Source organism: Mauremys reevesii, linkage group 1 (assembly GCF_016161935.1).
Source record: "Mauremys reevesii isolate NIE-2019 linkage group 1, ASM1616193v1, whole genome shotgun sequence".
Classification (NCBI taxonomy): Eukaryota; Metazoa; Chordata; order Testudines; family Geoemydidae; genus Mauremys; species Mauremys reevesii.
The window spans coordinates 347,573,695-347,601,318 of NC_052623.1; the positions used below are offsets into that span (position 1 = coordinate 347,573,695).

The following is a 27,624-nucleotide window of genomic DNA, read 5'->3' on the forward strand; positions in this document are numbered from 1 at the left end:
TGGCTGGCAACTTCATGTGGTTTATTTACACTTCCATCACCAATACCAATACACTCCCATGCAGCAATATTATATACAGCACATCTCAACTTTTAATCCTTTCCCACAGGACTGGGGAGGATCAGAGGGCTCCCTTCCTTGAGATCTCTGAACTCAGCTAGCACTGATTACTCCCTCTGGTGTTTCCTTCCTGTCCTTCTTCTACCCCTCAGGGGATGGACTCGTCCAGCCCGATCAGCCAATTAGCTTGCGCATCCCAATCAGCGTTCTTCAAGGGAACAGACTCAGGCCTATGGGATCAGAGTGTCTGGCACACCTTGCTAGCTCCCAGCATTCACACCCTCCCATTCGCAGAGGAAAAAACCTAAACACCTGCTGGGAAAAAAAAGACATTTTAGCAAAATTGTAATAAAAAATCCATTTTTCATTCAAATACTATGTTTGGAGCTGGAAAAAAAAATCATCTGCTCAGGAGACCTGACCTCTGCTCCTGGCTCTGTTATTCACTTGCTGCTTAACTTTGGGCAAATCACTCTCTGTGCATCTGTTTCACCTCCTGCCTTTTGTCTGTCTGGTCCATTTAGACAGCAAAGTCTTCAGGAAGAGTCTGTCTCTTACTCTGTGTCTGTACAGCACCTATTACTACAGGGCCCTGATCTCAGTAGGGGCCTCTAAGTGCTATTGTAACATAAACAGGGAGTACAATCCCTCTTTGTCCTAATATCTTCCATTACACCAGCCACAGGGGGGAGCTCTCATCACCTTCTCCAATGGTGCTGCTCTGCTGCCTAGTAAGCCTCAGGAGAAATTCTGGCTGAACACTATGGTATTCTTTTTATGGTAACGTTTTATGTTCCACACACAGACCTGATGAATCATAGAATCATAGAATATCAGGGATGGAAGGGACCTCAGGAGGTCATCTAGTCCAACCCCCTGCTCAAAGCAGGACCAATTCCCAACTAAATCATCCCAGCCACGGCTTTGTCAAGCCTGACCTTAAAAACCTCTAAGGAAGGAGATTCTACCACCTTCCTAGGTAACCCATTCCAGTTCTTCACCACTCTCCTAGTGAAAAACTTTTTCCTAATATCCAACCTAAACCTCCCCCACTGCAACTTGAGACCATTACTCCTTGTTCTGTCATCTGCTACCACTGAGAACAGTCTAGATCCATCCTCTTTGGAACCCCCTTTCAGGTACAGGGGCGGCTCTAGGCACCAGCAAAGCAAGCAGGTGCTTGGGGCAGCCCATTTGCAGGGGCGGCAGGGATCCAGCATGGGAGATGAGAACCAACAGGGGGCCCTGGGAGCTGTAGTTCCTTGGTTAGCTCCCTGCCTATAGAGCCAGCCCTGGAGCAGGGAAAGAACTATATTTCCCAGCATTCCCTTGGCTGCTATCAACAGGAAAGGGAGAGGGAGGGAGGTAGCTGAGACCTCATGCTGCAGCCTGCTGTGAATGGAGAGCTGCACTGTGAAGGGTAGGGATACTGTTGGTGTCACTAGGCATAAATCTAGGTAACTCGGGAGGATGGCTCTGGGCCTATGTGAACCAAAGTACCTCTATGTGAAGTGCTTTTGTTAGCCTTACTAAACTTTTGTAACCTCTTGTGTTATGTGCTGACTACTGGCAGCTGCAAGGCCGCTTGGCACTAGATGCAGCCAATACTAGATAAGATAGGCGGAAAGCAGATGCTGTAATTAAAGTTATATGCATGAGAAAGTAGCCCCCACGGTGGAAAAAGTACAGATAAACCCTCACAAGGGGGTATAAAGGCTGGGACCCCGCCTGCCTGCGGGTGTGCAGAATTTGAGATTGCTTTTTCTCCTTGCTTTTTTGGGCTCAAATAAACTTGGTTTGCTTCTCCACCCTGGTGTGTTAATTAGTGCGACGCACACTGGGCAACGAACCCCGCTGTTGCCCCTCCTCGGGCTGGCAACAATACCATATTTTAACATTAAAAAAATAGGACACTCCATGGGGAGGGAGGGTAGCCCTGCCCTGCTGCCATCCACTCCCTCCCAATTCCCACCCCCTGACTGCCCTCCACAGAAACCCCAACCCATCCAAACCCCCCTGCACCCTGTCCCCTGATCACCCCCTCCCGGGACCCCTGCCCCTAATTGCCCCTTGGGACCTCAACCCCTATATAATCCTCCCTTCTCCTTGTTCCTGTCTGCCCCCTCCTGAGACCCCCCCACCCTAACTTCTCCCTAGGACCCCCCCCCCTACCTGTCCCCTGACAGGCCCCCGGGACTCTCATGCCCATCCAACCACTGCCTGTCCCCTGACTGCCCCCACCTGAACCTCTGCCTCATCCACCCCCCCCACTCCCTGTCCCTTGACTGCCCCCCTGGAACCTCCTACCCCTTCTCCAACCCCCCTGCCTCCTTACCGTGCCAGTCAGACCAGTGAGTCTGGCTCTGTGTGGCGCCAGACATGCGGCTGCATAGATGCTGCCGTGCTCCCTTGTGACTCCCCCCACCAACGCTGCCTGCGGGCGTGGTGCGCTGAGTCTGCAGGGGAGGGGGGGAAAGCAGGGGAGGGGCTCTGGCTGATGGAGGCCCCGATGCGAGCGGCTCAATCCAGCCAAGCCGCCCTGTCAGCTGCGCTGCGCTCTGTATTGGGAGAGAAATCCCAGACCTTTTGAGAGTTTTACAAATTCCTCCCGGACGGCTATTTAAAACCCCAAAAGCTGGACATGTCCATGAAAATACGGACGTATGATAACCCTAGTAGTATGCCCAAGGAATAGACTTTGCCCCAGATATCCCCTTCAGAAGACTTCCCCAGACTGGATTAGGGATACCGGTGTGACCTCACCTTGCATCCCCCAAAGAAAGAATTGGGTGGACTAAATGGGCAGTGCACCTCTCTATCTGAAGCCTAGCTACGTGGATCCCACCAGAAGTTAAAATAAGTAAGCGGGCAGGGCTCTGCTAGAGGGCCTTGGCAGCTTTAGATACAGTACCAGGAACGTAGGAGGATTTCTACTTCTGAGCCATGGAAGCAGAAATTGACTTTTCCTTTCCAGATTTAGCTAATATTCAGAAAGGGAATCTAGCACCTGCCTTCCAGATTTGACCACCTCAAAATCCAGGAGTGCTCAAGCTCAATTTGGACAGCTGTTACTTCATTTCTCCCAAATCAAATATACTGATCCACTGTAACTTGCTGTAGAAAAAGTAGGATAAAATTGAGCAAGAAATGCTTCCAAGTGGTTATTAGGACTGGAATTGCTATTTTCAACAGCCATTGCCATTTTTTGTTTGTTTGTTTAAAAGGAAGACAGTGATATTGTGTTGGCAAATTCCCCATAGAAACAAAGAGTGGAACAAAAGAATAATAAAGGCACCTCAACTTTTCCTCCTTTATGTAGGACAGTCTTATAAGTATCCAGATATCCTCCACTCACACAAGCTGAAAATTGTTCCACTTTACTGCAGTTCTGAAACCATATGGGAACCAATCCTGTCTGTTCTGTGCACATCCAAAATTCCTGCTGAATGACCCACCCTGGGAGTGAGTTACCAGTGACTCAGGGCTGTGGCGGAAGGAGGGTGCAGGTGGGTGGGGGGAGAGCCCAGAGCTGGGGTGGCAGGAGGTGGAGGGGGGCACTGGTGTGAGGGCAGGGAGAGCCCAGGGCTGGGGCAGCAGGGGGGTGCAGCAAGGAGCCCAGGGCTGGGGTGGGGGGCAGCCAAAATTTTCTTTTGCTTGGGGCAGCAAAAAACCGAGAGCTGGCCCTGTTCATGTAGTTGAAAGCAGCTATCAAAATCCCTCCTCATTTTTATCTGTAATTTACAGTAGAAAGAAAAGCAAGCAATGGTGATTGTAAAAAATGCCTTCTTGTGTCGCTCATTTAGGATGAGAGTGGGCAAACTCAAAATCACGGTCTAAGCATGTGACTTCAGAAGTACAATTCTGGCTCACTGCATCATCATAGGTAAATCGTTTAGTCTGATATTTTCAAAGCCATCAAAGGAATTTGGATGCCCAATTGCCCTAGGCAGCTTTCAAAAGCCCAACCTACTCCCCTGTGGTTATGAGGAATTTTCTACTTGGGGATCTTCCCTGATTCCAATTATCAGTGAGTAGTCATTGATATAACTGCGCTGATGCAAAACCTTTAGCACAGATAGGCAAAAGACATGATTTGCACTGGTGCAGCTTAATCTCTTTTTCTGGCAGGGGTAAGCACCACTAGTTTTGCCTGTCTATACTAGGGGTTGTGTCAGTGCAGCTACACAGGTGACTGGCTGCCAGTGGATGAAATCAGGGCAAATCTTCATTATAGACAAGAGTTAGCTTCTCCCTCTGTAAAACAAACCTACTTTGGGGGTTATACAGGCAAGTAAGTATACTTACCTATCTCACATTGTGAAGATTAAATTGATCACTATTTGTATAGCTCTTTGAAAGACACAGAACTAACCGTAGATGAATTGAACTGTATCTCCTCAGAATACCCTGGAGTTTTATGGAAGTTCAGGTCTGGATTAAAGTTGCGTGGGTCATAGGACAGTCTCTGTCTGTAAGGATTATTACTATGTTCTGCTTATCTATAGATGTGGTATTATCAACATATTCAACACACTGGATTTCTGCAGATTTCAACATGTGAAGGGTTCAGTTGGAATAGCTCCCTAATGTTTGAAATTAGAGAAAATGTCAGTAAGGTAACCATATGACTAAAAGATTTTAAGAAATAACTTTTCATTTCCAAGAATTTGTGCCTAACATCATCAAAAAGGAAAGCAAAGGACCAAAATCTCTGATGATACTCTCAAGCCCTCTAAATGAAAAACGACAGAGTGCGTAGGGCCCTAATTTAGCATTTGAAGATGTGGGGTCAAGTCTATGTTCTACCATAGACTGTCTATCTGACCTTGAGACAGTCATTCAGTGCCTCACTTTTCCATCTGTAAAGTGGGGATAAAAGCATCTCCCTACCTCACATCAATGTTGTGGAGATTATTGCTGGTTTGAAAATGGAAATCCCTTCCTACCAAAAAACAAACAAAAACATACATTTTTCTAAATGTTTTTATCCCAAATTGAGATGAAAGATCAACTCTCAAAATTTTTCATAGCAAGATTTTTCAAGACAAATTCTATTTCAGGAGAACCAAAATGAACTTTTTCAGCTTCCCAGTGTGAGAGATCACAGATCGCCAACCTGTTGGTACCAGCAGGAAGTGTGGGCAGATCAAAAAACCCTAGCTCAGCATAGGCTCCACCACAAAGCTCCCAACTGGATGAGATGTCTGTCCTCTCTAGTTGGCTGAGATTCACTATTTAAACCAGAAGGAGGCACAGGGAGTTGTCTGGGCAATTAGATGAATCCCTGGCTGGCTCCTACATTAGACCCTGACCTCTCACCTGACTCCAGAGCCCTGACTTGTTCCTGATTCCTGCCTTCCTGTCCTGTGCTCTTCTGCCTTGTTTTAGATCTCTGCTTCTACACCCCACCCTAGTAATTGACTGTGACACTTGGCTTGACTCCTGGCTCTGGCTCTGGTTCCTAGCTCCTGATCACCACTGCTCTGACTGCCTATGTCTAGGTTTGCAATACCCAGCTGCCCACATAGAAGGCTCCTATCAGTTTCACAAGTGAAGACGACAAGAGCCTTCCAGCCTGGCTCCAGGTCTGAAAATCCTGAGCATTCTGGCTCTGCTTCTGTGGCCCCAGAAATGGGCAGGCACGGAGGGGTTGGGGGTGAAAGGGAGGGTAGGGAAAGCTGAGATTCAGGGCCCACTTGGAAAGCTTTTGTCAATTTTGCTGACAGAAAGTAAAAAACAAGAGCCTTGTATGTGGGCAGCCCTGGGAGCTGTCATTGTGGCTTCATGATGGAGAATTTAAATTTTTCAAGAAAATGAAATTTTCCTGTGGAAAATTTGTTTCATATAAAGGATATTTTTCTAGGTAAAATCATTGTGACAGGATCTAGGATAATAAATATGTTAAAGATTGTAAGACAAGGTGGGTGAGGTAATGTCTTTTATTGGGTCAACTTCTGTTGGTGAGAGAAACAAGCTTCTGAGCTTCCACAGAGCTCTTCTTCAGGTCTGTGTCAGCTCGAAAGCTTGTCTCTGTCACCAACAGAAGTTAGTCCAATATAAGGTATTACCTCACCCACCTTGTCTCTCTAATATCCTGGGACCAACGCAGCTACAACAACACTGCATACAACAATTAAAGATTGTGAGGCACTCAAACATTACGCTAATGGGGACCATATAAGTGCTTGAGGTGGGAACAAAATGGAGAAAGTATTAATAAAACGTGTACATTTTAAATCATTTTGACACACAATTTGTGAGTAATCCAGAGAAACTATAATGCTAATGTTTAGGACCGTAGGATAAGTGTGATCCAATCATTCATTTTAAAGAGGTGGACTATATCCCCTTCAGTTAGAAAAAAAGAACTACAGCATTCTTCATCTATCCTGAAACTTGTCAGCCCTAGTGTGACCATAAGTGTAGTGAGGAATTTTATTTGCTTTAAAGTATCAAACCAAATCATTTAATTTTAAAAGCATGACTTCTGGAAAATGTCACTTTAAAATGCTAGAGTGTCAAAGTGGAAGGAATAGGGGGTGGGGGTTAAAAAACTAAGTCTTTGTTGTCTTGCAAAATGCCAAAGATGAAAAACCCAACAACTTTCAGAGCAGGTATATATATGTGCAAACTCTCATGTATGCTGACACAGTTAAACAATTAAGTGCATTAACTGTACTCGTAACTGAGGAGTAACTTCTGATTTTAGGAACAGTCCTGGGGCAGGGCGGTGCCTAAATTTTGCCATCCTAGGAGTAGCCCAGGGAAGCACTGTGACTCAGGCACACCTCTGAGTCATAATTCCACTTCAGATTCCTTTATGCTCCTAAGGATTAGTAATTACCGTTGGCCTATAACTGTAGCCAATTACTGTCCCACATCCTAATGGCTCAGATACTCTGGCCAGCAAGAGTGAAGCTAAGATTCCACCCATCGCCTCCTGCCTGCTGAGATGCATTGAACAGACAAGTAACGTTGCTTACTCCTACACATTCAGACCCAAGGCTTGGGTAGCCCACATAGGATACATCTACACAACAATAAAACACCTGTGGCTGACCTGGGTCAGCTGACTTGGGCTCACAGGGCTTGGCCTGCAGGGTTGCAAAATTGCTGTGTAGACAGTCAGATTCATGCTGGAGTCTGAGCTCTGGGACCCTGCAAGGCAGTGGGGAGAGGGCGGGAGGGTCAATTTTTAGCCAGCCATGCTGCAGGTCTTTTATTCCAGTGTAAATGTATCAATAGAGTCATAAGGGAGAGTTCTTAGTCACTCATGTGGGCTCACGGTCCTGGGGAAAAAATCTAGCCATACATTGTTAAGAACATAGATTCAGATGGCCTCTCTCATGTGGAGTGGTATTTAATTCCTCAATTATTCTCATTGGGTTCAATGGGATTACTCAGAGTATTCAGTGTAAGTAGAGGTCATCAAAGTCTGGCCCTTTAATAGCTTTCCAACTGAATTTCAATACAATTTGACATCATAATCTATTCATCTTCTGTAATCTCTTTCTTTTCAGCTTTTGGCTTCATTGCAGGGCTAGAGTCTGCCACTAACTCAAATGGGGTGTTACCTTGCTTCTGAAGTAGCCTCATTAATTTCAATGGGGCTATTTAACAGCATAAGGTTGTACTCAGTGTGAATAATGGTGACAGAATCTGGTCCTTTTTCTGTCCCGCCTCACTCAGAAATAGAAGGTGAGCGTAGACTATAAAAGCAGGATTCATATGAACCTTTGTCTAATTTATCACCAGGCAGGTTGCGAGAGAGAGTCATCACAATATTTCTAAAGAACACCAGTAGACCAGCAGTAAAATACAGCCTTCCATTAGCAGTCACTGGAGTCAAAACCATTCAAAGCTTTTAAAGTCTTGCTAAATATTAAACCATACAATTACCAAAAAATAATAAATAATAAATAATAATAATAATAATTATTATGAGAATTAAGCTTTTCCTGGGTAGAAGTGCTGAACAGCAGTTTTCAAAAGGATAAACAAGGTGTACTGTGTTTTTCACCCCACATTTTTCAGATTACAACCTGCCCATAAAACAAACCTGATCGTAAGAGGTCAGGGTGGGGGGAAAAAATGGACTTTAGAAAAAATATGTAGAAATTTCCTCCCAAAATGGAAAAAAAAAACAGTAAAAACTCAGAATGAGGCAGGAGGAAAAGGATGACCTCATAGATTCATAAATTCCAAGGCCAGGAAGGGACTTTGAGATCATCTGATCTGACCTCCTGTGTAACACAGGCCAAAAAACTTCCCCAAAAAATCAATAACATAGTAAAAGTAACACTGCAAAATAGGCGTGCGCTAAATGCCATAAATGCTGAAGTGGGGGGGGGGCTGTGCTCGCATTGGGAAAAATGCTGTTTTTATATTAATCACTCTGGTTTAATTAAAAAGAATTTGCAGGCTATCAAGAATGCAGCTGTTGTTTTCCACACTCTCTCTCTTAATCATACCCTTAATTTTAAAAACCTCCTCCCAAACCTTGGGTCATGGTTTACTGGCCTCTTCCGTAAAATTGTCAAATAAATTATTTTCTTTCTTTTCTTTCTATGTGTCGTTTGGGTAATGTTGCAATGTGCAAAAAGTTTGTGTAGTGCTGTTACTAAGGGCTCTACTGTCCGTAAAAAAACACAATATCTCTCCCTCCAGCTTAATAGCAAATTGCGTAACGGGCCTGACAATTTAAATTATCAGGCCCGAAGGGGGGACTGTGACAGTCAGCAGTGACCCCCTAACAGCTAGTAGCCTTATAATAGCTAGCAACCATTAAGGGAAATTGGACACCTCACGGACACAGTAGCCCGAACTTTTAAACTATCTTCCCTTATCGGTCTTGAGGCAGTTGAAGCTGGTCCTAAGCCAGTTTTTGCTGAGCAGATTGCAGAAGTGCAGGGTCTGCTAACCACCAATCAAATGCTAACACAACCGAAGCCTGTGTGTGAGTGTGTATAAAAGATTCTTGGTTTTTGTATGGAGTAGAGTTTTTTTGTACCAAGGTACAAAACTCTCCTTTCTTCTGCAAAATAAAGCAACCTTTCTTTATCCCTGTCTGGCTGTCATTGGCTCTCAGCTAGGCAAACCCAACATTTCGGTAACAGAAGGATTTGATTTTATGCAATACAGACTGTATTTTATGCTCTCCCTCTCCATTGATGGCAGGCTACACACACCACCTGGTGAGCAATCTGCAAAAGGAAGATGTCATGTCAGTATCTGATCACTTCACTTCCTGCTTCTTTTGCAGTTTCAGACCTCAAGTGTCTTAGCCCCATTCCACAGAATTCTGACTCTCCTTTCCCCCTCCCCCCGCACCCATTATGAGGCTGCTTAATCAACAAAGATAAAAATTTGGGTTCTTCAGGTTAGCACACACTGCTGTGTTTCCCAGAGTTCAGTTCCAATCCAGTTTTAAGGCCTGATCCAAAGTCCATTCCATTCAGTGGAAATTGATTGAATTGGCCTTTGGATTAAACCTCTAATAATAGATTCTTCAGAGGATCACCACGCTGAAGCCCTCCACAAGGTACTGTCCAAAGGCTTCACTGAAGTAGCAGAGAAACCACTTTAGCAGAAGAGAGCAAATGAGACCCTGAAGGAGTCTCCGATAAGAGCCGATTTAGCTGAGAAGAAGAGGTCTCTCATTATATCAAGAGGCTCTGATGCCCTGCTAAATTATTCTAATGAAGCCCAACACTGTGGTGCTGACTTTCTAGACAAGTTTTTGAGAAGCATATTTAAAATCTGAGCAAATCCATCAGCATTTGTGAGTTTACCCAGCTGTACCCTGAGTCAAGGGCACTATGTAGCGGCACTGCCACAGAGGCCGAGCAGAAATCAGCTCCTCAGAGAATCACAGCTTGGCCCCCGGCTCCGCGTTTGCTCCACTTGCATTCTGTGCCAGCCTGCAGCCGGGGGCCAATCACTTCCCTCTCTATGACAGTCCTGCTGACCTGGCTGGTGTATTGGGATTTCGAGCCAAAGCTCCTCCAACTCCTCAGTTTTCCCTGCCCACTTTCCAGCCTCCTGCATGGAAAGAGGAAGTCATGGCCCCATAGAGGTTGCTCTCCCCCTGGTGCTATACCCCAAGTTGCCAATAGCCCGTGTAGGGGAACCGAAGGGTGTAAAGAGCCACCTTACTGCCTCCCCCCCCATAAGTGTGCGGGGCAAGGTGCAATCTTGCCCTTAATGCCATAGATGAGTTACTATAAATCAATATTGTGGTACGGGGTGGGCAACCTTTGGCACGTGGCTCACCAAGGTAAGCACCCTGGGGGGCTGGGCTGGTTTGTTTACCTGCCGCATCTGCAGGTTCAGCCGATTGTGGCTCCCACTGGCCACGGTTTGCCATCCCAGGCCAATGGGGGTGGTGGGAAGCGGCACGGGCCAAGGGATGTGCTGGCTGCCGCTTCCAGCAGCTCCCATTGGCCTGGAGCGGTGAACCGCGGCCAGTGGGAGCCGCAATCGGCCGAACCTGCAGACGCGGCAGGTAAACAAACTGGCCCAGCCCACCAGGGTGCTTACCCTGGCGAGCTGCTGCCAAAGGTTGCTGATCCCTGTTGTGGTAGATTGAAATATGTTTATGTAAGAGAAGTAATACACTTGAAAGAAAAATTAAAAATAAAAGTGTTTCTCTATGACTCATCTAATTAAAAAAAAAATGGTGAGCCACGTTCATGGGACTTCAGTGAGACTTTTCCCCTAAGCAAGGGCAGCAGGATTTGGTCCTCGTACGTAGTAGGGCTGGCCAGAAAACAACAACAATCCAGTTCATTAAATAATTTTGAGGTTTCAAAATTTGTTTTTATTCTGACGTGCAACAAAGACCTTTTTGAAATTTTCCCAGAAGAAATGAGAGATCCTAAGCAGAGACTTGAATTTGGGTCTCCCACATCCCATGCAAGTACTTTAACCACTTGGCTCTTGGCTCCACTGGTGTGTCTCTCTCCCTGGGTCATGTTGATGAATTTTTCGTTGAAACAGATACGTTTCCATGAAACATTTCTGTTTTGATGAAATGGCATTTTTCAATGAATAAAAGTAAGTTTTGTCAACATTTTTTTTCCAACCAGCTCTAGTATAAGGTCCTGGTGTGACAATCTCCATCTTGGCTAACACTCAGATTGAACCAGGGAACCCCAGAGCTAAAAGAATAAGTCTTTATAACTGAAATTAATCAGCAACAGAAGCATACTCTCTGTGAACTGAGCACCAAGAGGGACATATGAAACACATTGTCCAATGGTTACACAAGCAAATCAAAACATGTTATTTTCTCTAATTATTAAACATGAATACTAGAATAGTTCCTAGAGTCCCACATTAGGATTGATGTCTCACACTGCTAGGTGCTGTACAAACACACAAATGAGATAACCCTTACCCCAAAGTGATTGCAATCTAAGAATAAAAACGAGGGAGAATGAAGGATACACTCAACAGATACAAGACATTAGTTATGCATATAGAGCCTGAGAAAGTTGTGGGCGCTCATACAGCAGCAGCTGCAGATGGTTTCTGAGCCCTTCAGGTTCTCTTTGGGGCTGTCAGGATGTCATTCAGCTTGCTTTTCAGAGCTGTGGATCTAAAACTATGGTTATATCAACTCATTCTATAGCAGTGAAACATGGGCAATGAGGAAGGCTGAAACGGGGTCAATTGACATTTTCAGTTCTCGGCATCTTTATCAGCTGCTCCATATTAAGTGGTAGGATAAGATCAGCAATGAGGCTATTCGTAGCTGAACCCATCAACTGCCTTCGTCAGCACTGGTTTGGTTTCGGTGGCTTTGTTGGTATGGTCATAGTATTAGGAGAGAAGTCCAATGAATTACAAAGAGTGTTTACCAAGGAAGGCTGCTACATGGCTGGTAATCATGTAATTGCCAAAAACTTCAATGGTGCAATAAGATTGCCCCTGGTGAGGATGGACTGAATGTCCAGGCTAACCACCTTAGGAACTGGATGGTGCATCTGGGTGGTGATTGATCTGCAAGGAGGCTATGTCCCTTGGGATCTCCCAACAATTATGATTATGAGCATGATATACAGCCTAAGCCAACTCCTATTAAAATAAATTGAAAGATTCTGACTAGATTCCATGGGAGTTGGATCATGTCCAAATACTTCTTCAGTGTTTCTAATAATGTTAAAGCCATGCTGCATTTTATGGTACATGTTTAAAAAGCAACACATCTATGGAGTTACATTTATATTGAGAAATACAATGCTGGAGAATTCTATGTGTATGCTAAGTAGCCAAAGTTATCTCAATGGCCATGTAGCATAGCGACGACTCACTGGCACGGCACCTCCTGCTGGTCATCTCAGGAATTAACTCTCCAGCAGACAGAGTACCTCCTACTGGCTGGTGTCTCGCCTGCCGCTGGCCCTCCCATGTCCCTCCTGGACCCTGGTGCCCTTTACCTTGGGGTGCTGCGCCAGCAGTACCCCACCACGCTCTGAGTCTCCCCTCCCAGGGGAACCCCCAAACCTCTCACCCACCTTGCCTCAGTGGCTACTGCCAGCCATCATCTAGCCCCTGCTCACTGGGGCAGACTGCAGTGGGTCATGGCCACTCATCATTGGCAAGGAGGTTGGACCAGCTGCCTCTGCCTATCTCTGGGCTGCACCTCTCAGCTCCAGTACCTGCATAGGCCTTTACCAAGGTCTCAGCCTGGGGAGTTGCCAGACTGGAGCTCCCCAGCTCCTCTGGCCTTTCCCCAGCCCTGCTCCACTCCAAGTACCCTTTCTCCCCAGCAGCTAGGTCCTTCTCTCTCCACAGCTAGAGAGAGACTGACCCAGCTCCTCCCTGAGCCCTTATAACAGGGCCAGGTGTGGCCTGATTGGGGCGTGGCCCCAGCTGTGGCTTCTTCCCCAATCAGCCCAGCCTTTTCTCTCAGGAGCGGGTAACTGCCCCGCTACAGGTCAGATTCTCAGATGATGTAAATCAGTATTTAACGCCATTAAATTAGAGTTATCGGTTTATACCAGCAGAGGATCTGTGCCCTTAACTTCCTGATTTACTGTGATTTTGACTTTGTTAGCATAGATTTTTTTCTCTTTTTTAAAAAATAAAGAGTAAACAAATAACTATTCCAGAAAATCAGAGTATTATTATTGAAAATGCACATTGAAAAACGTATGTTTAGAAATCAGGCACTGATTCTCTTTAAAAACTTACTATGCAAAGAATATCTACTATATTGCATGCAAGCCTTGCATGCACCTTTGAAGCTGTGAAAAACCTTGATAGACAATTGCTCATTAAAATCTGATAATTGTAATCAGAGTTCTTTGGCTCACACTAATCTGGAACAGAACTAAAATAATCTGTACTTTTTAGCATGCAGCCCATCTAATGCACCTGCTAAGAATCTGAAAGCAACAAAAAAGTGTGTTATCAGTTATGAGATTTAAAAGCCATAAATTAAATTAAAAAAGCGTTTTTATTTAAAAGACAAGGGAATTTGTTTCCTTGATGTGTGAGCCTCCATCAAATCTAAATTCACAGGAAGAATACTTATGCAGATAGCTCAAACTTATCATGTGGTTAACGAACCAAAGCACTTGTCCAATCAAACCCATTTGGCAATGAATAAATTCACTCATTTGATAACCTGCAATATAGTATGGAATAAAACTGTCAAAATAAGAACTTATTTATGTCTTCCCCTGTGCAGTGATCACTTACGATTTTTTTAAATAATACATGTTTAATAGGTTAGCAATGTAACAACAGCTTTTTACACTATAGCTGTGTAGTTAATGTGCTCTTAGTACCAATTCCTGCTCTCATGGGAGTAAAGCGAGAGCAGAATCTGGCCTACAGTGTTTTGAGTGACCTCTAGAGGTCGTACTAATTAGATAGACATTATCTTATGGACTCTGTTGCCAATAACCTTTCACAGAAATTTAAGTATGTCTATTTCAAGAGTAAAAAAATAAGCACTGTAGATTGCTAGCAGTACACTTAGGTCTCTGGTTTTCTAGATGAATAAAATCCCAATTGCATACAATATACCAAAACTGCCTGCAGAGAATTCCAGATTTTAGGTATTCTTGTCAACAAAGCAGCAAAGAATCCTGTGGCACCTTATAGACTAACAGACGTTTTGCAGCATGAGCTTTCGTGGGTGAATACCCACTTTGTCGGATGCAAGTAGTGGAAATTTCCAGGGGCAGGTATATATATGCAAGCAAGAAGCAAGCTAGAGATAACAAGGTTAGTTCAATCAGGGAGGATGAGGCCCTGTTCTAGCAGTTAAGGTGTGAAAACCAACGGAGGAGAAACTGGTTCTGTAGTTGGCAAGCCATTCACAGTCTTTGTTTAATCCTGAGCTGATGGTGTCAAATTTGCAGATGAACTGAAGCTCAGCAGTTTCTCTTTGAAGTCTGGTCCTGAAGTTTTTTTGCTGAAGAATGGCCACCTTAAGATCTGCTATTGTGTGACCAGGGAGGTTGAAGTGTTCTCCTACAGGTTTTTGTATATTGCCATTCCTAATACCCCTCTGATACTTGTTAACAAAGGCTGCTGATAAATGATCATTGCTCAAGCAAAACTCTCCATTCTGGTCTTCTGTGCTCTAGCTCAACCACAGGATATGGGCTTGATCCAGGAACTACTGGGTGAATTTTAATGGTGTGGGTCACGTAGAAAGTCAGACTGTATGATCATTATGGTCCCCTTCTGGCCTTAGAATCTATGAACTTGAGTAAGCTGTCTGGAAAAATGTGTTCTAAAAGTTAAGCAATATTTATTTGTCAGCAGGAATCACTTGACCACATTAGTGGGTAAGCATCTCTGTCATCTGAGTAAGAAACATGAGAAATTGAAATACCTTGAGAGAATCCTCTTAGTCCTCTGGGACAAAGCCGATCACAAAGTCCAGAATGAAATGTGCAAATGTAACTCACTGATTGATGTGGTGCTCTGTCCCCCTTCAGCGGCACTTAGACCATCTAGAGATTGATGAGCCTGCTACAGCCTTGGTTAAGAGCCATGTTGTTTTTAGCTCATGCTGTAGAGGCTCATACACTAAGCATCAGAGATCCCAAGTTTGATCCCAGCTGCCACCAACCAGTGTCTGTCAGCATTACATAGGAGCTGGGGACAAAGCATTTTCATTCAAGGAGGTCCAGCTGTGCAATGAACATCCAGAGCAATTTGGCTGAATCAAGAGTTTGGCCACCTTTAGGAAATGCTCCAAAGCCTTCTTATGTGATAGAGCTTTTCCATCATAAACAGAACACTCACAGCATCAGGAACTCCATTCTGTCCCCAGTCCTCGAGTCAAAACAACAACAAAAAATCCTACCCCAAGCAGAGATTTCTATAACCTGATAAGAGAGAAAAACCAGACATTCCAAGAAGTCCACTGAGGTCTTTGCTGTTGCCAATCAAATTTATATGGAAGATGCTAAGTGATGGGTGGCAGAATAAAACCCTAAAACAAGTAAATGGATGGATGCATAAATGGATGGAGAGATGAATAAGGGATAGTCATCTAATATCTATAACTATATCAGAAACAATTGTCAATACACAATAAAGATCCATTACAATATTCATGGGCAGTTATCAGGACAGCTAAACACAGTCCAGTGTGTCCACCAATACTCTGCACCCCACCTTGCACAATGATGACTGCGCTGCTCTCACTGGTCCATCAGAAAGCAGAATATGGCCCATAGAATCTTTCAGTATCCCAGGCCCTAAAACTTGCAGCAGATAGGAGTTCTCGGCATTTTCATTTCTTGCTTATAAAAAGCTTACTTGGGAGTTTTTAAGATTAACAGCTAAGCACTTTAAATGAAGTTAAAAGCAGCCATGAGAAAGCAATATTAAATATTTGTAGGAAGAGTGAGAAGTTTAAAATCACATTCTGTCCTTCTGCTGACATGACATGCCTGTATCTCTATGCCTCATCAACTTGCTGTTCCTTTTCAAATCACATCTGAGCACATATCTTACCTTCCTTGCCTCGCTTTCTCTCTCTGTCATTTTCTGTCTCCCTCTCAGAGTTACTGTGACACAGATTTATGAGGTAGAGTTTGTGTGGGAAAACACCATGTGAACTAAGAAAATGGCATTACAGCAGGGAATGGGAGGGGGTGAATGTCTCAAGGTTTCGTTCACCACCATGAACAAACATTGAAGATGAAGGTCCAGATGCTCAAAGGTATTTAGGTGCCTAACTCCCATTGATTTCAGTGGCACCTTTGGGGCCAAACTGCTTAAAAGGAGAATTGAGAATGAAATTCACCTTGGTGCAGAAGGCTAGCACAATGCTTATACTGCAATTAGCCCCCACTTAGCTCCATATGAGATAATAAATAAGAGGTTTATAAAATAAAACTGCTCATCTTGGAGATTCCATCTTGGATATGAAAGCCAGGCTGCATTTTCTTTGGGCTTACAAGTCATCACCAGTTACGAAGATTTTGCAGGCCAAATTCTCTCCCACTTTCCCTCCCCCGCCCCGGCCCCACTGCAGGTAGAATTTGCCATGGCATTTGAAACTTACCTAACCATGTTGGTGAAGACATACAGACTAATGGAGAATCCAGCTCACTCTCCCACAGCTGTAGCTGTTCTGCAGTGCTAGCTGGAATACAAATTAGTAGAAACATACATTTAGTACTATTGTAAGCAGATGGGATTCACAATAGACACATAGAACAGAACAAATTAGTAAGAAGGTGTCATTTTCCATAGGTACTTTCCAGAATGAAACTGCACTTTAAACTTTTCCGGCTGGGTGTTAACCCCCCAATTCAGGGGGAGTTGGGGGATTAACTCTTAGGTCCCTTTGGAAAACCTCAGCCTTAATTACCAATGTTTACACAAATCTGAACTTGCAAAAGGTCCTAAAAAACAAAGTGCAATGATAGTTTGTATTAAACACTGCTTGTAAATTTGTCCAATCACACTTTAAATCCCTGAATAGATAGATTGTGTTCTGGGAGTTTTCCCTCTAGGACAAATATAATCAGATTCCGTTCTAACTCTACACCTCTTTAACAGATCATTGAAAAACTACAGAGCAAGAAACTCTAAAATTGATCCTTGAGGTATGTATCTAAGCGTTCTACTTCACTATTAGTGCATATAAAACACACACCGTATCTGAATGCTTTAAATGCTCCAGGTAAAACTAAATGATTGTACTTCCAGCCATTTTAAGGTAGATCATTAATTATTTCTACAAACAAATCAGAGTCTTGGAAAATCAGAAAGGAGTTTGCATCTGCATATTGCTCATATTCCCCAGCTGAAAAATATCACTGAGGTATGGAAGTCTGCAGCCATCACAAAGCACTTAGGCTGCAAACTCCTAACTAGAATAAGGCTAAATAGTACATCCCTTGAGATTGCACAATTATTTCACAGAGATTGGGCAAAACTGAAAAGGGTTAACATAAATAGGTTGCTGCAAGTTATACTTACCCGAGAGCCTAGTTTGTACAATGCATTCATTCTTGTACATTGACACATACATGAGTAACTTACCAGTGTCTCTGAGATATATTAAATGTCACAAAGGGAAATCATTTGTCATTAGTTTTGAGGTATTGAAGTGGCCCACATTCCCATTCAGGTGCATTGATTCTACACTGATACAGATCTGCTGAACTGCTGAAAGGGAAATAACCCCTGGGCCAATTTTTCAGCACACAGAAAATGTACTGCAAGTTGATTGAGAATATATATTTGGCTATAAATATTATTTGTACTATGGTAACACCAAGAGGCCCTGGAGTTCAGAGTCACATTATGCTAGGTTATATACACGGTCACATTCACAAGAGGTCGAGGTCCCAAAGAGTTTACAACTTAGGTAAGTTTCAACTAAATCACAACTAAGTACAACTAAGATATCCAAAGGATGTATGTAGTAGGCCAGGGGTCGGCAACCTTTCAGAAGTGGTGTGCCGAGTCTTCATTTATTCACTCTAATTTAAGATTTCGCGTGCCAGTAATACATGTTAACGTTTTTAGAAGGTCTCTTTCTATAAGTCTATAATATATAACTAAACTATTGTTGTATATAGAGTAAACAAGGTTTTTAAAATGTTTAAGGAGCTTCATTTAAAATTAAATTAAAATGCAGAGCCCCCCAGACCGGTGGCCAGGACCCGGGCAGTGTGAGTGCCACTGAAAATCAGCTCGAGTGCCGCCTTTGGCACGCGTGCCATAAGTTGCCTACCCCTGTAGTAGGCGATAACACTCTAGCACCACCTTGTGGAGAGGGTGGGTGCTGCTGCTGTCTCAGAGGCCAGGGAATTGCTGTTCAATGCATCTGCTCTTTTTCAGGGGAAAGTTAAAGTAGCCCAAACAGAAAATCAGCATGCTTCCATAGTCCACAAAAAGCAGAGTCCTAGGTCTTTGGGAAGTTAAAGAGGAAAAATACTGGTCCTTCTCCATCCTGAGAGGGCCTGGGTGGACAAGGCTCGAACTATTTCCCCTGTTACCAACCCCTGCTTCCAGGGACAAGGGAGCTCTGAGCAGCTATCCTGCTCCTTCAGACTGCCACCTCCCTTTTGAGGACCCACCCATCTCCAGGCTTGACAAGCATCACAAGTGCACTGGGTTGAGGCTGATTGTACCTAGGGGAGCTCTTTAACTCTTTCCTGACTGGGGTGGGGCTCTGCCCCACCACTGTGGGGAATAGAGGCAAAGAGAGATTGATTGATTTGCGCGCGCACACACACACACACACCCTATTTAACTAAATTCATGGGGGGAAACATGGAGGAACAAACAATCCTACTTGAAGGCATTTGGTTTGATAACAATAATATTTGATTCGAGTAGAATCAGTATGGATAATGGTGATAATGAGAAAGTCACCCTACTCGACAGATTAAGCAATAACAGATTTTTGATCATTCCTTCATTTAAAAAGGCTTCCAAGTGTGATGGTTAATATAATCTCTGGCTCTTATGCAAAGCCAACAGGAAGGCAGTACCTATTAGCACCAGTTAAAGTACTTTATTTTCAAAGTCTGTGAAGCTCCTGTGTTATCTTCCAACCTGAGGCCTTTCTAACACAACAGTAGCTCTCTCTCTCACACACTCCTCCCTAGATACTCTCATGATAGACTTTTCATACTACTTTCAGATATACTCTGCAAGCCCAGAAAACCCCAGCTGCAGATTTCCTTGTCAGAGAGAGCAAGCTGCTTATGTGCTGTGGCTCACTCTTGAGCCACGAGCAGGTGGGAAAAGTGGCAGAGGAGCTGCTGAGACTTGCAGTTTATAAACAGGACTGACTTCCAAGTGTCAAATACTCATTGTTGCAAAGACACATACATGCATGATATGGACACTATTACATTCAGAGAACAGTGCCAACTAAGCAAGGCAGGCTTTCCACAACTAAGAGCTCATGAATGAATGTTTTATAGTGCCACAGTAAAGTACTGTAGGTTAATACTCTGCCAAGTTTTTATTTATGTCTACACTACCTGCTGGATTGGCGGGCAGCGATCGATCCAGCGGGGATCCATTTATCACGTCTAGTCTAGACATGATAAATTGACCCCCGAGCCCTCTCCTGTCAACTCCTGTACTCCAGCTCCGCGAGAAGCACAAGCAGAGTCGACGGGGGAGTGGTAGCAGTTGACTCACCGCAGTGAAGACACCACAGTAAGTCGATCTAAGTACATCGACTTCAGCTATGTTATTCACATAGCTGAAGTTGCGTAACTTAGATCGATTCTCCACCCCCCAGTGTAGACCAGGGCTAAATGTATTATGGTAGCTCCCAGTAACCTCAACTGAAATTGCAGACCCATTGTGCTAAGCACTGGACAGTCATACTAAAAGACAGTCCCTGAGCTGAAGAGTTTACAATCTGAATAGATGACATGGACAAAGCATGGGAAAGGAAACTGAGCACAGGGAGGGAAAGTGACTTTCCCAAGATCACAATGCTGATCAGTGGCAGAGCTGAGAATAGAACCCAGAACTTCTAACTGTCAGTCCAGGAGCAAAGTACAGGATTTGCCATGCTGGTCCTTCAAGGCAAGCAGTGGCCAAAACTTAATGCATCAGAGTATAGTGAAATGATGTACCTCTCCTGCTGCATCTAAAAATAATCAATTGGCATTTCTAAAGCCCCTGTCATTTTAGCCTCAACACACATGGTGAGAGTGTAGTTGGCGAATTCCTATCTGGTCCTTTCAGATAATTAGCATGGATTCTGAAACATGAGCTTTTGTAAACTCTGTATGGCTAATTGAGAACACTATTTATGATTGGATATTAAATTAATCAGCCTTTAAAAAAAATTCAACTGCAGTGTGTGAATAGATGGTCATCTGGGGCAGTGAATCCAACAGGCTGCCTGTGTTAAGTGCAATCAGTTTGTATTTGCTTTTATTTGAACTAATTGTATTGACCATTATTTCCACTGAATGGTCTGCCTTGTTCCAACATTACTGGGAAGGGTACAAGACAGAGGGACCGATGAGTGTTCACTGTGCCCTATGTAACACTGAGACCATAGGCCTTGTCTACATGCTATCATTTATACTGAAGGAGAGTGAGGCTGTGGAGAAACATCTGGGAGGTAAGAGGAGGTCAGCCAGGATAGCTCAGGCTAATGGGACACAAATACTAAGCCACCTATTCAAATCCATCCCACCTCAAAAGTCATTCTTAACCCATCGGATACTCAGAAGCCTATGTACTATGATGGTCAGTCCAATTCCTAATGGACAGGTGCCTGGATCTCTACAAAAACTATTCCTACACAGGTATAAACCACCATGTGGACACTCTTATTTCAGTATCAGAGTAGCCGTTTTTTGTTTTGTTGTGTTTGTTTAGCTTATAACTCTTCTCCTAAGAAAAAAAGAAAGAATGAAAGAAAAAGGCACTCATACCAGAAGAAGAGTGTCCATACAAGGGGTTATACCCGTATAGCTAAACCAGTTTAACTCCATACCTTAGGATATACTGAAAAAACATCCCCATGTAGCCAAGGCCTCAGTCAACTGGGCTTATCTTTGGTAGGAAATCATATTGTATTTCATGTGTAGTGTTAGATGACACTAAGCTGACCATGATTTGTCCTTGTCTATGTTGTCAGATGTTTGGTTGCATGTCTGTTCTCTCTGTGTGCGCTGTACTGACTCTGGCCAGCTGAGATATCCCGTACAGCAGGCTCTGATTAACCACAGATTTGGTTTGTAGTGAAGGCACTTGGTCAGTCTTACTGTCAATAAAGCACGGTCCTAATGCTCTGGCTCAATGGTTACAGGTACACTAACACATGTATTCTCATTGCAATTGACTAGCTCGGTTAGTGGCAGGACTTTCCACTATCTCCTAGGCCAGCCAAAGACACTCTCTCTGAGACTTCATTTTGTAGCCTGATACAAACAAGTTATGTATTGCCCCCTTGACATAGTTAGTTACTGCCCCCTGACATGGATTATTACCATCCATCACCTTGTACCTGTTGGTTCTCTATCCATCATACTGTCATCCTGACCTTATCTTTAAGGGACGTCAACCTGTTCCTGTTTCTTTGGGGGATGCATTGGTATCAAGGTGTTCTGGTACCACCATTTTGCAGTGTGTTTGCATGCATGTCCTGTGCCTAGCACTTCTTAGGAATGTGTGTTTCTGCAATATCAGCCCTGTTCTTGCCAGATTCTGTGAGCAGGGCCTGCCTCTAGTTCGCAGCCTGACTTTGCTTTATATCAGCAAAGGTTTGTCCACTACTTTAGCTCAGGCCTCATATCAGGCCTCTGATATAAGGGCTTATGTCTCAGGCTCTCTTCCCATAGGCGCCAACTTCTCCTGGCGCTGGTGAGTGCTCGCGCCCCCCTACCCTCAGCCCCTCCCCGACTCCACTCCTGCCGCACCCCCATTCCAACTCCTTCCCCAAAGTCCCTGCCCCAACTCCGGCCCCTCCCTGCCCCAGTTGGACTCCTTCCCCAAATCCCCCCCCTGCCCGCTTGTTCCCTCCCTCCCTCCTGGCGCATTCCGCTCCTCCCCCCAGCCCTTATGCCGAGCTGAAACAGCTGCTTCATGCCTGGAAGAGAAGAAGGAAGAAGAAGAGCGGCGCCCAGGAGAGAGGAGGAGGCAGAGGGGGAGGAGGGGGGGAGCTGGGGCTGGGGGCTGCTCTGCTGGTTTTGGTGCTCTGCCCCAGCTTCCCCCCCCATGGCCAGCCCCATGGAGTCAGTGCCTATGTCTCTTCCTACTACAGTCTACACTGACCAATCTGTCATGGTCAGCAATGTGCCAGCTGATTTTATTCCTCACAATCATGTGAATAACAGTGGGTGAAATCCTGGCCCCACTGAAGTCAAAGGGAGTTTTGTGATTGACATCAACTGAGCTGGGATTTCACCCAGTAAGATTTCCAAGAGAAGACACGCCCTTGCTGGTACCATTGCTACCTCTCTATGTAATCAATTAATGTTAACAAACACATTTTAATTAACACAATATTAAACACCTTTTAGCAACTAATGTAGTGAAAGGTAGTTGTGTTTAAAAAGCATGTTAGCTGGTCCTAGTTAACCCAGGGAGGGAAAGTCAATAAAATTAGTAAATAGAAGTAAATACCCCTATGGATAGCCAGAACCCCTTTAATGCATTTTAAAATACAACTCCCTTTCTCTACTCATTAGCACATTGTCTAACACACCTCATTTTCCCAGTGTCAACAAAGCCTATCAGGAAAAAGGAAGTGAAACCAAGTAGTTGGGGATTTGGAGATGATGACTGAAGAACTCTCCCTTGTTGACCTTTGGGACTTCTTAAGAACTCTCTGTGTTTACATAAATTACTTTCTGATAGGCTGTGGAATCTGATGAAAGAACTTGAAATCAGAGGAGTTCATCACTAGCAAAATGTCCTTGTTATTGACTTCACCCCCTTGTGAGACTGTTCCCTGATCAGATCTTTCTCTTTGTAAATCTCCAATGCTCTCAATGCCATTGGCCCTGCTTGATTTAAAAAATATCTCAGCATAACATGAGGCCTACCTCACCCCCAGGGGCAAGGCCAAGGGTTTTTAATCTTCTGCATCTTCTCTGGCAGATAGATCTCCATAGGTAGCTCACTGATCTTTTCTTTGTCTTACAGGACTAACTTTCACTTCTCTCCCCAATATGCTGTATTTTGTTTGGTCTTTTAAACTTCCCTTGCAAAGTGCTATTGACAAACATGTTTTATGTAAACGATTGGTTGAAATAACCTCAGGCAGGTATTTATGCAACAGGATATATATGTGGCCAGATCCAGTGCTATGGACCTAGTCTGCAGCTTTTCCTAAGGAAAGCAGAACGAGTAGAGGCTTCACTTGGAAATGCAGCCTCGTACACAAACACATGGACACTTAAGTAGGAATGTTACATTCTTGGCATTTTATGGACAGAGATGGCTCTGTCTATTTGGGATTGCCGGGGAAGAAGTAAGGATGACTACAAGGTAGTTTTAAATATGAACAAGATGTTTATTCACTCTAGGCGAGTCATGGTGAGGTAAGGATTTTGTTATTACATTGGTCTCTTTTGTGTTTGAATAGTAATATTCAGTTTCAAGTAAAGTGTCTTCCATGGAAAGTCAAACAGCACTGCTGTTGCATTATCCAAATTTCAGGGGTAGTGATTGTTGTTAATTTTTCATCCTAGAAGTGGATTGTCAACCAGATTCAAGATTTCCTCTGGAGTCTTGTCACACACGTGTATCATGCATTGTTGGAGAAGAGCCACCAGTGCCCAAGAGCAATACAGCCATGTCACCTCTGGTCTGCAGCTTTAAATCGGTAGATTGAAAAGGCTCAAACAGCTAATGACAATCCTGACTTATTCTATAATCCTGTATCCCAAAGATCTGGGGTTCTCAAACTTTTTTTGCTGGGATCTGCTTTGAAAATATTTCAGGTTGTGATGACCTCCCCCAAAAAAGTGATGACTGACCATATCATGCCACCTTTACTTCTGCACTGCTGCTGGGGGCAACACTGCCTTCAGAGCAGGCAGCCGCTGTTCTCTGGCTACCTAGCTCTGAAGGGCTTGGGCTGTCAACCCTATGCATGGCTGATATCCAGAGCCCAGGCATGCACGGAGGCTGACAGTTCACAACCCCCTCATAATAACTTTGCAACCTCCTGAGGGGTTGTGACACCCAGTTTGAGAACCCCTGCTGTAGATTGTAAAGAAACATTGCCAGTAATAATGTGGGCACATAGCCACTAAAAACGGGTGTTCAGATAGCACTGATTTTTTGGCAATTCATCATTGAAAAAAAAAAAAGATTTGGGGGTGGATAATTATTTGAGCATGAACTCAAATGCGATGCTTTGGCCAAAAGACCTACTACAATCCTTGGATACATAAACAGGGAAATCTCACGTTGGAGTAGAGAGTTTATTTTACCTCTGTGTTTGGCTCTGCAGCAACCTGTGCTCAAATACTGTGTCCAGTTCTGGTGTCCACAATTCAAGATGTTGATAAATTGGAGAGGGTTCAGAGAAGAGCCAAGAGACTGATTGAAGGATTAGAAACTATAACTTATAGTGATAGACTCCAGGAGCTCAATTTATTCAGCTTAACAAATAAAAGATTAAGAGGTGACTGGATCACAGTTTGTAAGTACCTACATGAGGAACAGATATTTGATTAAGGGCTCTTCAATCTACCAGAGAAAGCAATAACACGATCCAGTGTTTGGAATTTGAAACTACACAAATTCAAACTGGAAATAAGACATACATTTTTAACAGTGAGGGCAATTAACCATTGGAACACTTTACTAAGCATTGTGGTGGATTCTCCATTACTGGCAATCTTAAAATCAAGATTTGACTTTTTTTTTTTTTTTTAAGATTTGCTCTAGGAATTATTTTGGGTAAGTTTTATGGCCTGTGTTGTACAGGAGGTCAGACTAGATGATCACAATGGTCCTTTCTGGCCTTGAAAACTGTGAATTGCGTTCATATTTAAAATACTGACCAAGAAGTATAAGGCAAATACTATATTATCAGCCCCTGGAGCAATCCAGTCTCTTGCTGTTCTAGCACTCTTTAAAAAAAAATAATCTACTAGACGATCGTAAAATGGACTGAAACAACTAATTCTTTTCACAACAGCAATAAAAGTACTATATTGTACAATAATGATGCAGTAACAGAGTAGTAACCTGCAGCATTTTGAGTTGTTACTGTATTTTATTTTTAAATAAGGGTAACAATGTTCAGTCATAGGGTACGTCTACACTACGGGACTATTCCGAATTTGCATAAACCGGTTTTGTAAAACAGATTTTTTTAAAAAAAACCGCGCGCCACACTACAGCACATTAATTCGGTGGTGTGCGTCCGCGGTCCGCGCTAGCTGCTGTTGGCTTTGGTTGCACAGCTATGGTAGCTATTCCCCTAAGCTATCCCTAGTTCCCCCCGCCTCCCCGCCCCCCCTTGGAACTTCCCAGTGAGAGATCCCAGTGCCTGATGGGGCAAAAATTTTTATGTTAAATGTTCTCTGGGGTAAATTCCTCTGGAAGCTCCTTCCCAGAGGAAACAAGCATTTTCCAAGCATTCCCCTTTTTCTGCCCTGGATGGCAGCAATGCCATAGCATCATGGGCTTTGTGACTCTTTTTTTTGTTCTTGTCACCGTATGTAGTGTGTGTACAGCACAGCAGAGCGATTCAGCAGCGCTAGCTTTTGACATTTTGCTTTTTTGCTTTTGCATGACAGCTGCACCATCCAGCCATCCATCCATCAAACCCTTCCATAAACCAATAAGATGATGATCACTTTGCTGGTGTTTTTGTACCATTGCTGCTGTCCTGGCTGCCTAAAACCAGGGCAAAAGGGCAAAAAAAAAAAAATCCCTCCTCTGAGTTAATCCTCCCCTCCTAAATCCTGCCTAGAATAAGTCCTGCAAAATAGAATAGCAAGTGTACTGAGAGTAAGAGAGCACAGCTAGAACCAGCTGAGAGCTGCTGTGTCTGTGTCAGATGATGCAGGCTTATGGTGTATGTAATTCACACACAGGCCTGTGTATTCACCCCACACCTTCCTCTTCCTGGGCTACAGCCCCATTCACTACCCCACCATTGTCCCCACTTGTGTGATGAAGTAATAAAGAATGCATGAGATAGAGAATGCATGGTAAGAAATGGTGAGAAAGAGGTGAAGGCAGGCTCTGCTGCAGGAGAGTCCAGACAGGACAGCCCAGTGTGGAGAGGAGCCAGGCATCCCAGGGCTAGTCCAGGCAACTCTGAACACTTGGCAACTGGGAGGAGGTGGGAGCTGCATGGAGCTCACCCCCTGTTGCTATGATGATGTTACCCAGCACCCATATTGCACCACCACCAAAAAAAAAAAGAACCCACAGCCCCCCTTGATTGATGGGCCTGAGCTGCATAGCCACTGCCCTGATGCATGCCCAGATGGGCTGATGTGTGTTTACCAGGCTGATAGCGCCATCAGCCACACCCATGGCAGGCAGGGGCAGATGTGTGGGTGTCTGTCTGCAGCATCTCATCTATCTCATAAAGATAGCATGACAAAAGCATGAGAGAGTTAAGAGAGTGTGTTTTCTTTTCGGGGTGTGAGGTGGGTGGTGATTGGTGGCTGGGGGTGTGTGGGGTGGGTGACAGACCTGCCAAGCTGCGCACATTTGACTTGAGCCCAGAATGCAGAATGCATCGAGCCTGCAGGCTGCAGGAACGATGGCAAAGGAGGCCAGTCCATGGATAGCTTCAGTCCTTCAGTCCATTTTTCCATTTGATTCTTTGGCTTGCAGTGCGCTGTGCTGCTGCTGCTGCGTCTGTCTTGTTCTGTTAAAATTGCTGATTTTTTTTTTTTTTCTCTGATAATTTTATTCGATAGAAGCGCTGTGCTGATAGCTTCACATCCGATCATGGACGGCTCCGCATTTTTTTTTTCGATTTGGGAGCTTTTTTTTTTTGATTTGATTGATCGGCCTCCGCGCAACAGGCTGGGCAAAGCCGGGCAAACTTTTTTTTTTTTTTCTTTTCCGGTTTTTTCATCCGCATCCAGATTCTTCCTGATGCGGTCCAGAGTCAGATGCCGTCTGGCATAGGGGTCCAGGCCAGCACAGCCCACACCGACACTAACCCCTGTTAAGATCCGCGTCCATTATACTTAAGTCTAATGTTCTCGTTAGGATTTAACGTTACTTTAAAGGTAAAAAAGAGATAAACCGGTTAAAATGTGGAACCTGGGTTTAAAGGTTTAAAGCCTAAATCGGGTTTTTGTAAAAACCGTTAAAACGCGGCTAGTGTAGACCAGGCCATAGCTAATCTGGATTCAGACCAGTCATCCAGAGAAGAAAACCTACTCCATAACCTATTATTGATCCCGGGAGTTATCCACTCTCATTCAAGAAGACATCTAAAAAGAAAACGGTCTCTCTTCAGGCAACTATGTGTTTTAAGTAAGTTGAACAATTACTAAATAATGCTCTTGTCTAACAATAAAACATACTGTTCTTTTGAGAGTATTTGACGGAAACACTAAGTATTTTGAAATGATAGTGCTTAATTTTGAACCCCTAATG

At 44.0% G+C, this 27,624-nt stretch overlaps 1 long non-coding RNA gene across 2 annotated transcripts in view; it reads right to left on the bottom strand.

Annotated features, from left to right (window-relative positions):
- The window catches only part of LOC120387239, an 84,969-nt gene continuing 57,345 nt past the window's right edge, over positions 1-27,624 (bottom strand). For both annotated transcript variants that reach the window (XR_005590069.1, XR_005590070.1), the window contains exons 3-5: positions 16,601-16,681; positions 2,396-2,618; positions 1-372 (exon numbers count right to left, since the gene is read on the bottom strand). This is a non-coding gene — a long non-coding RNA (uncharacterized LOC120387239). The remainder of the gene's footprint in view (positions 373-2,395; positions 2,619-16,600; positions 16,682-27,624) is intronic.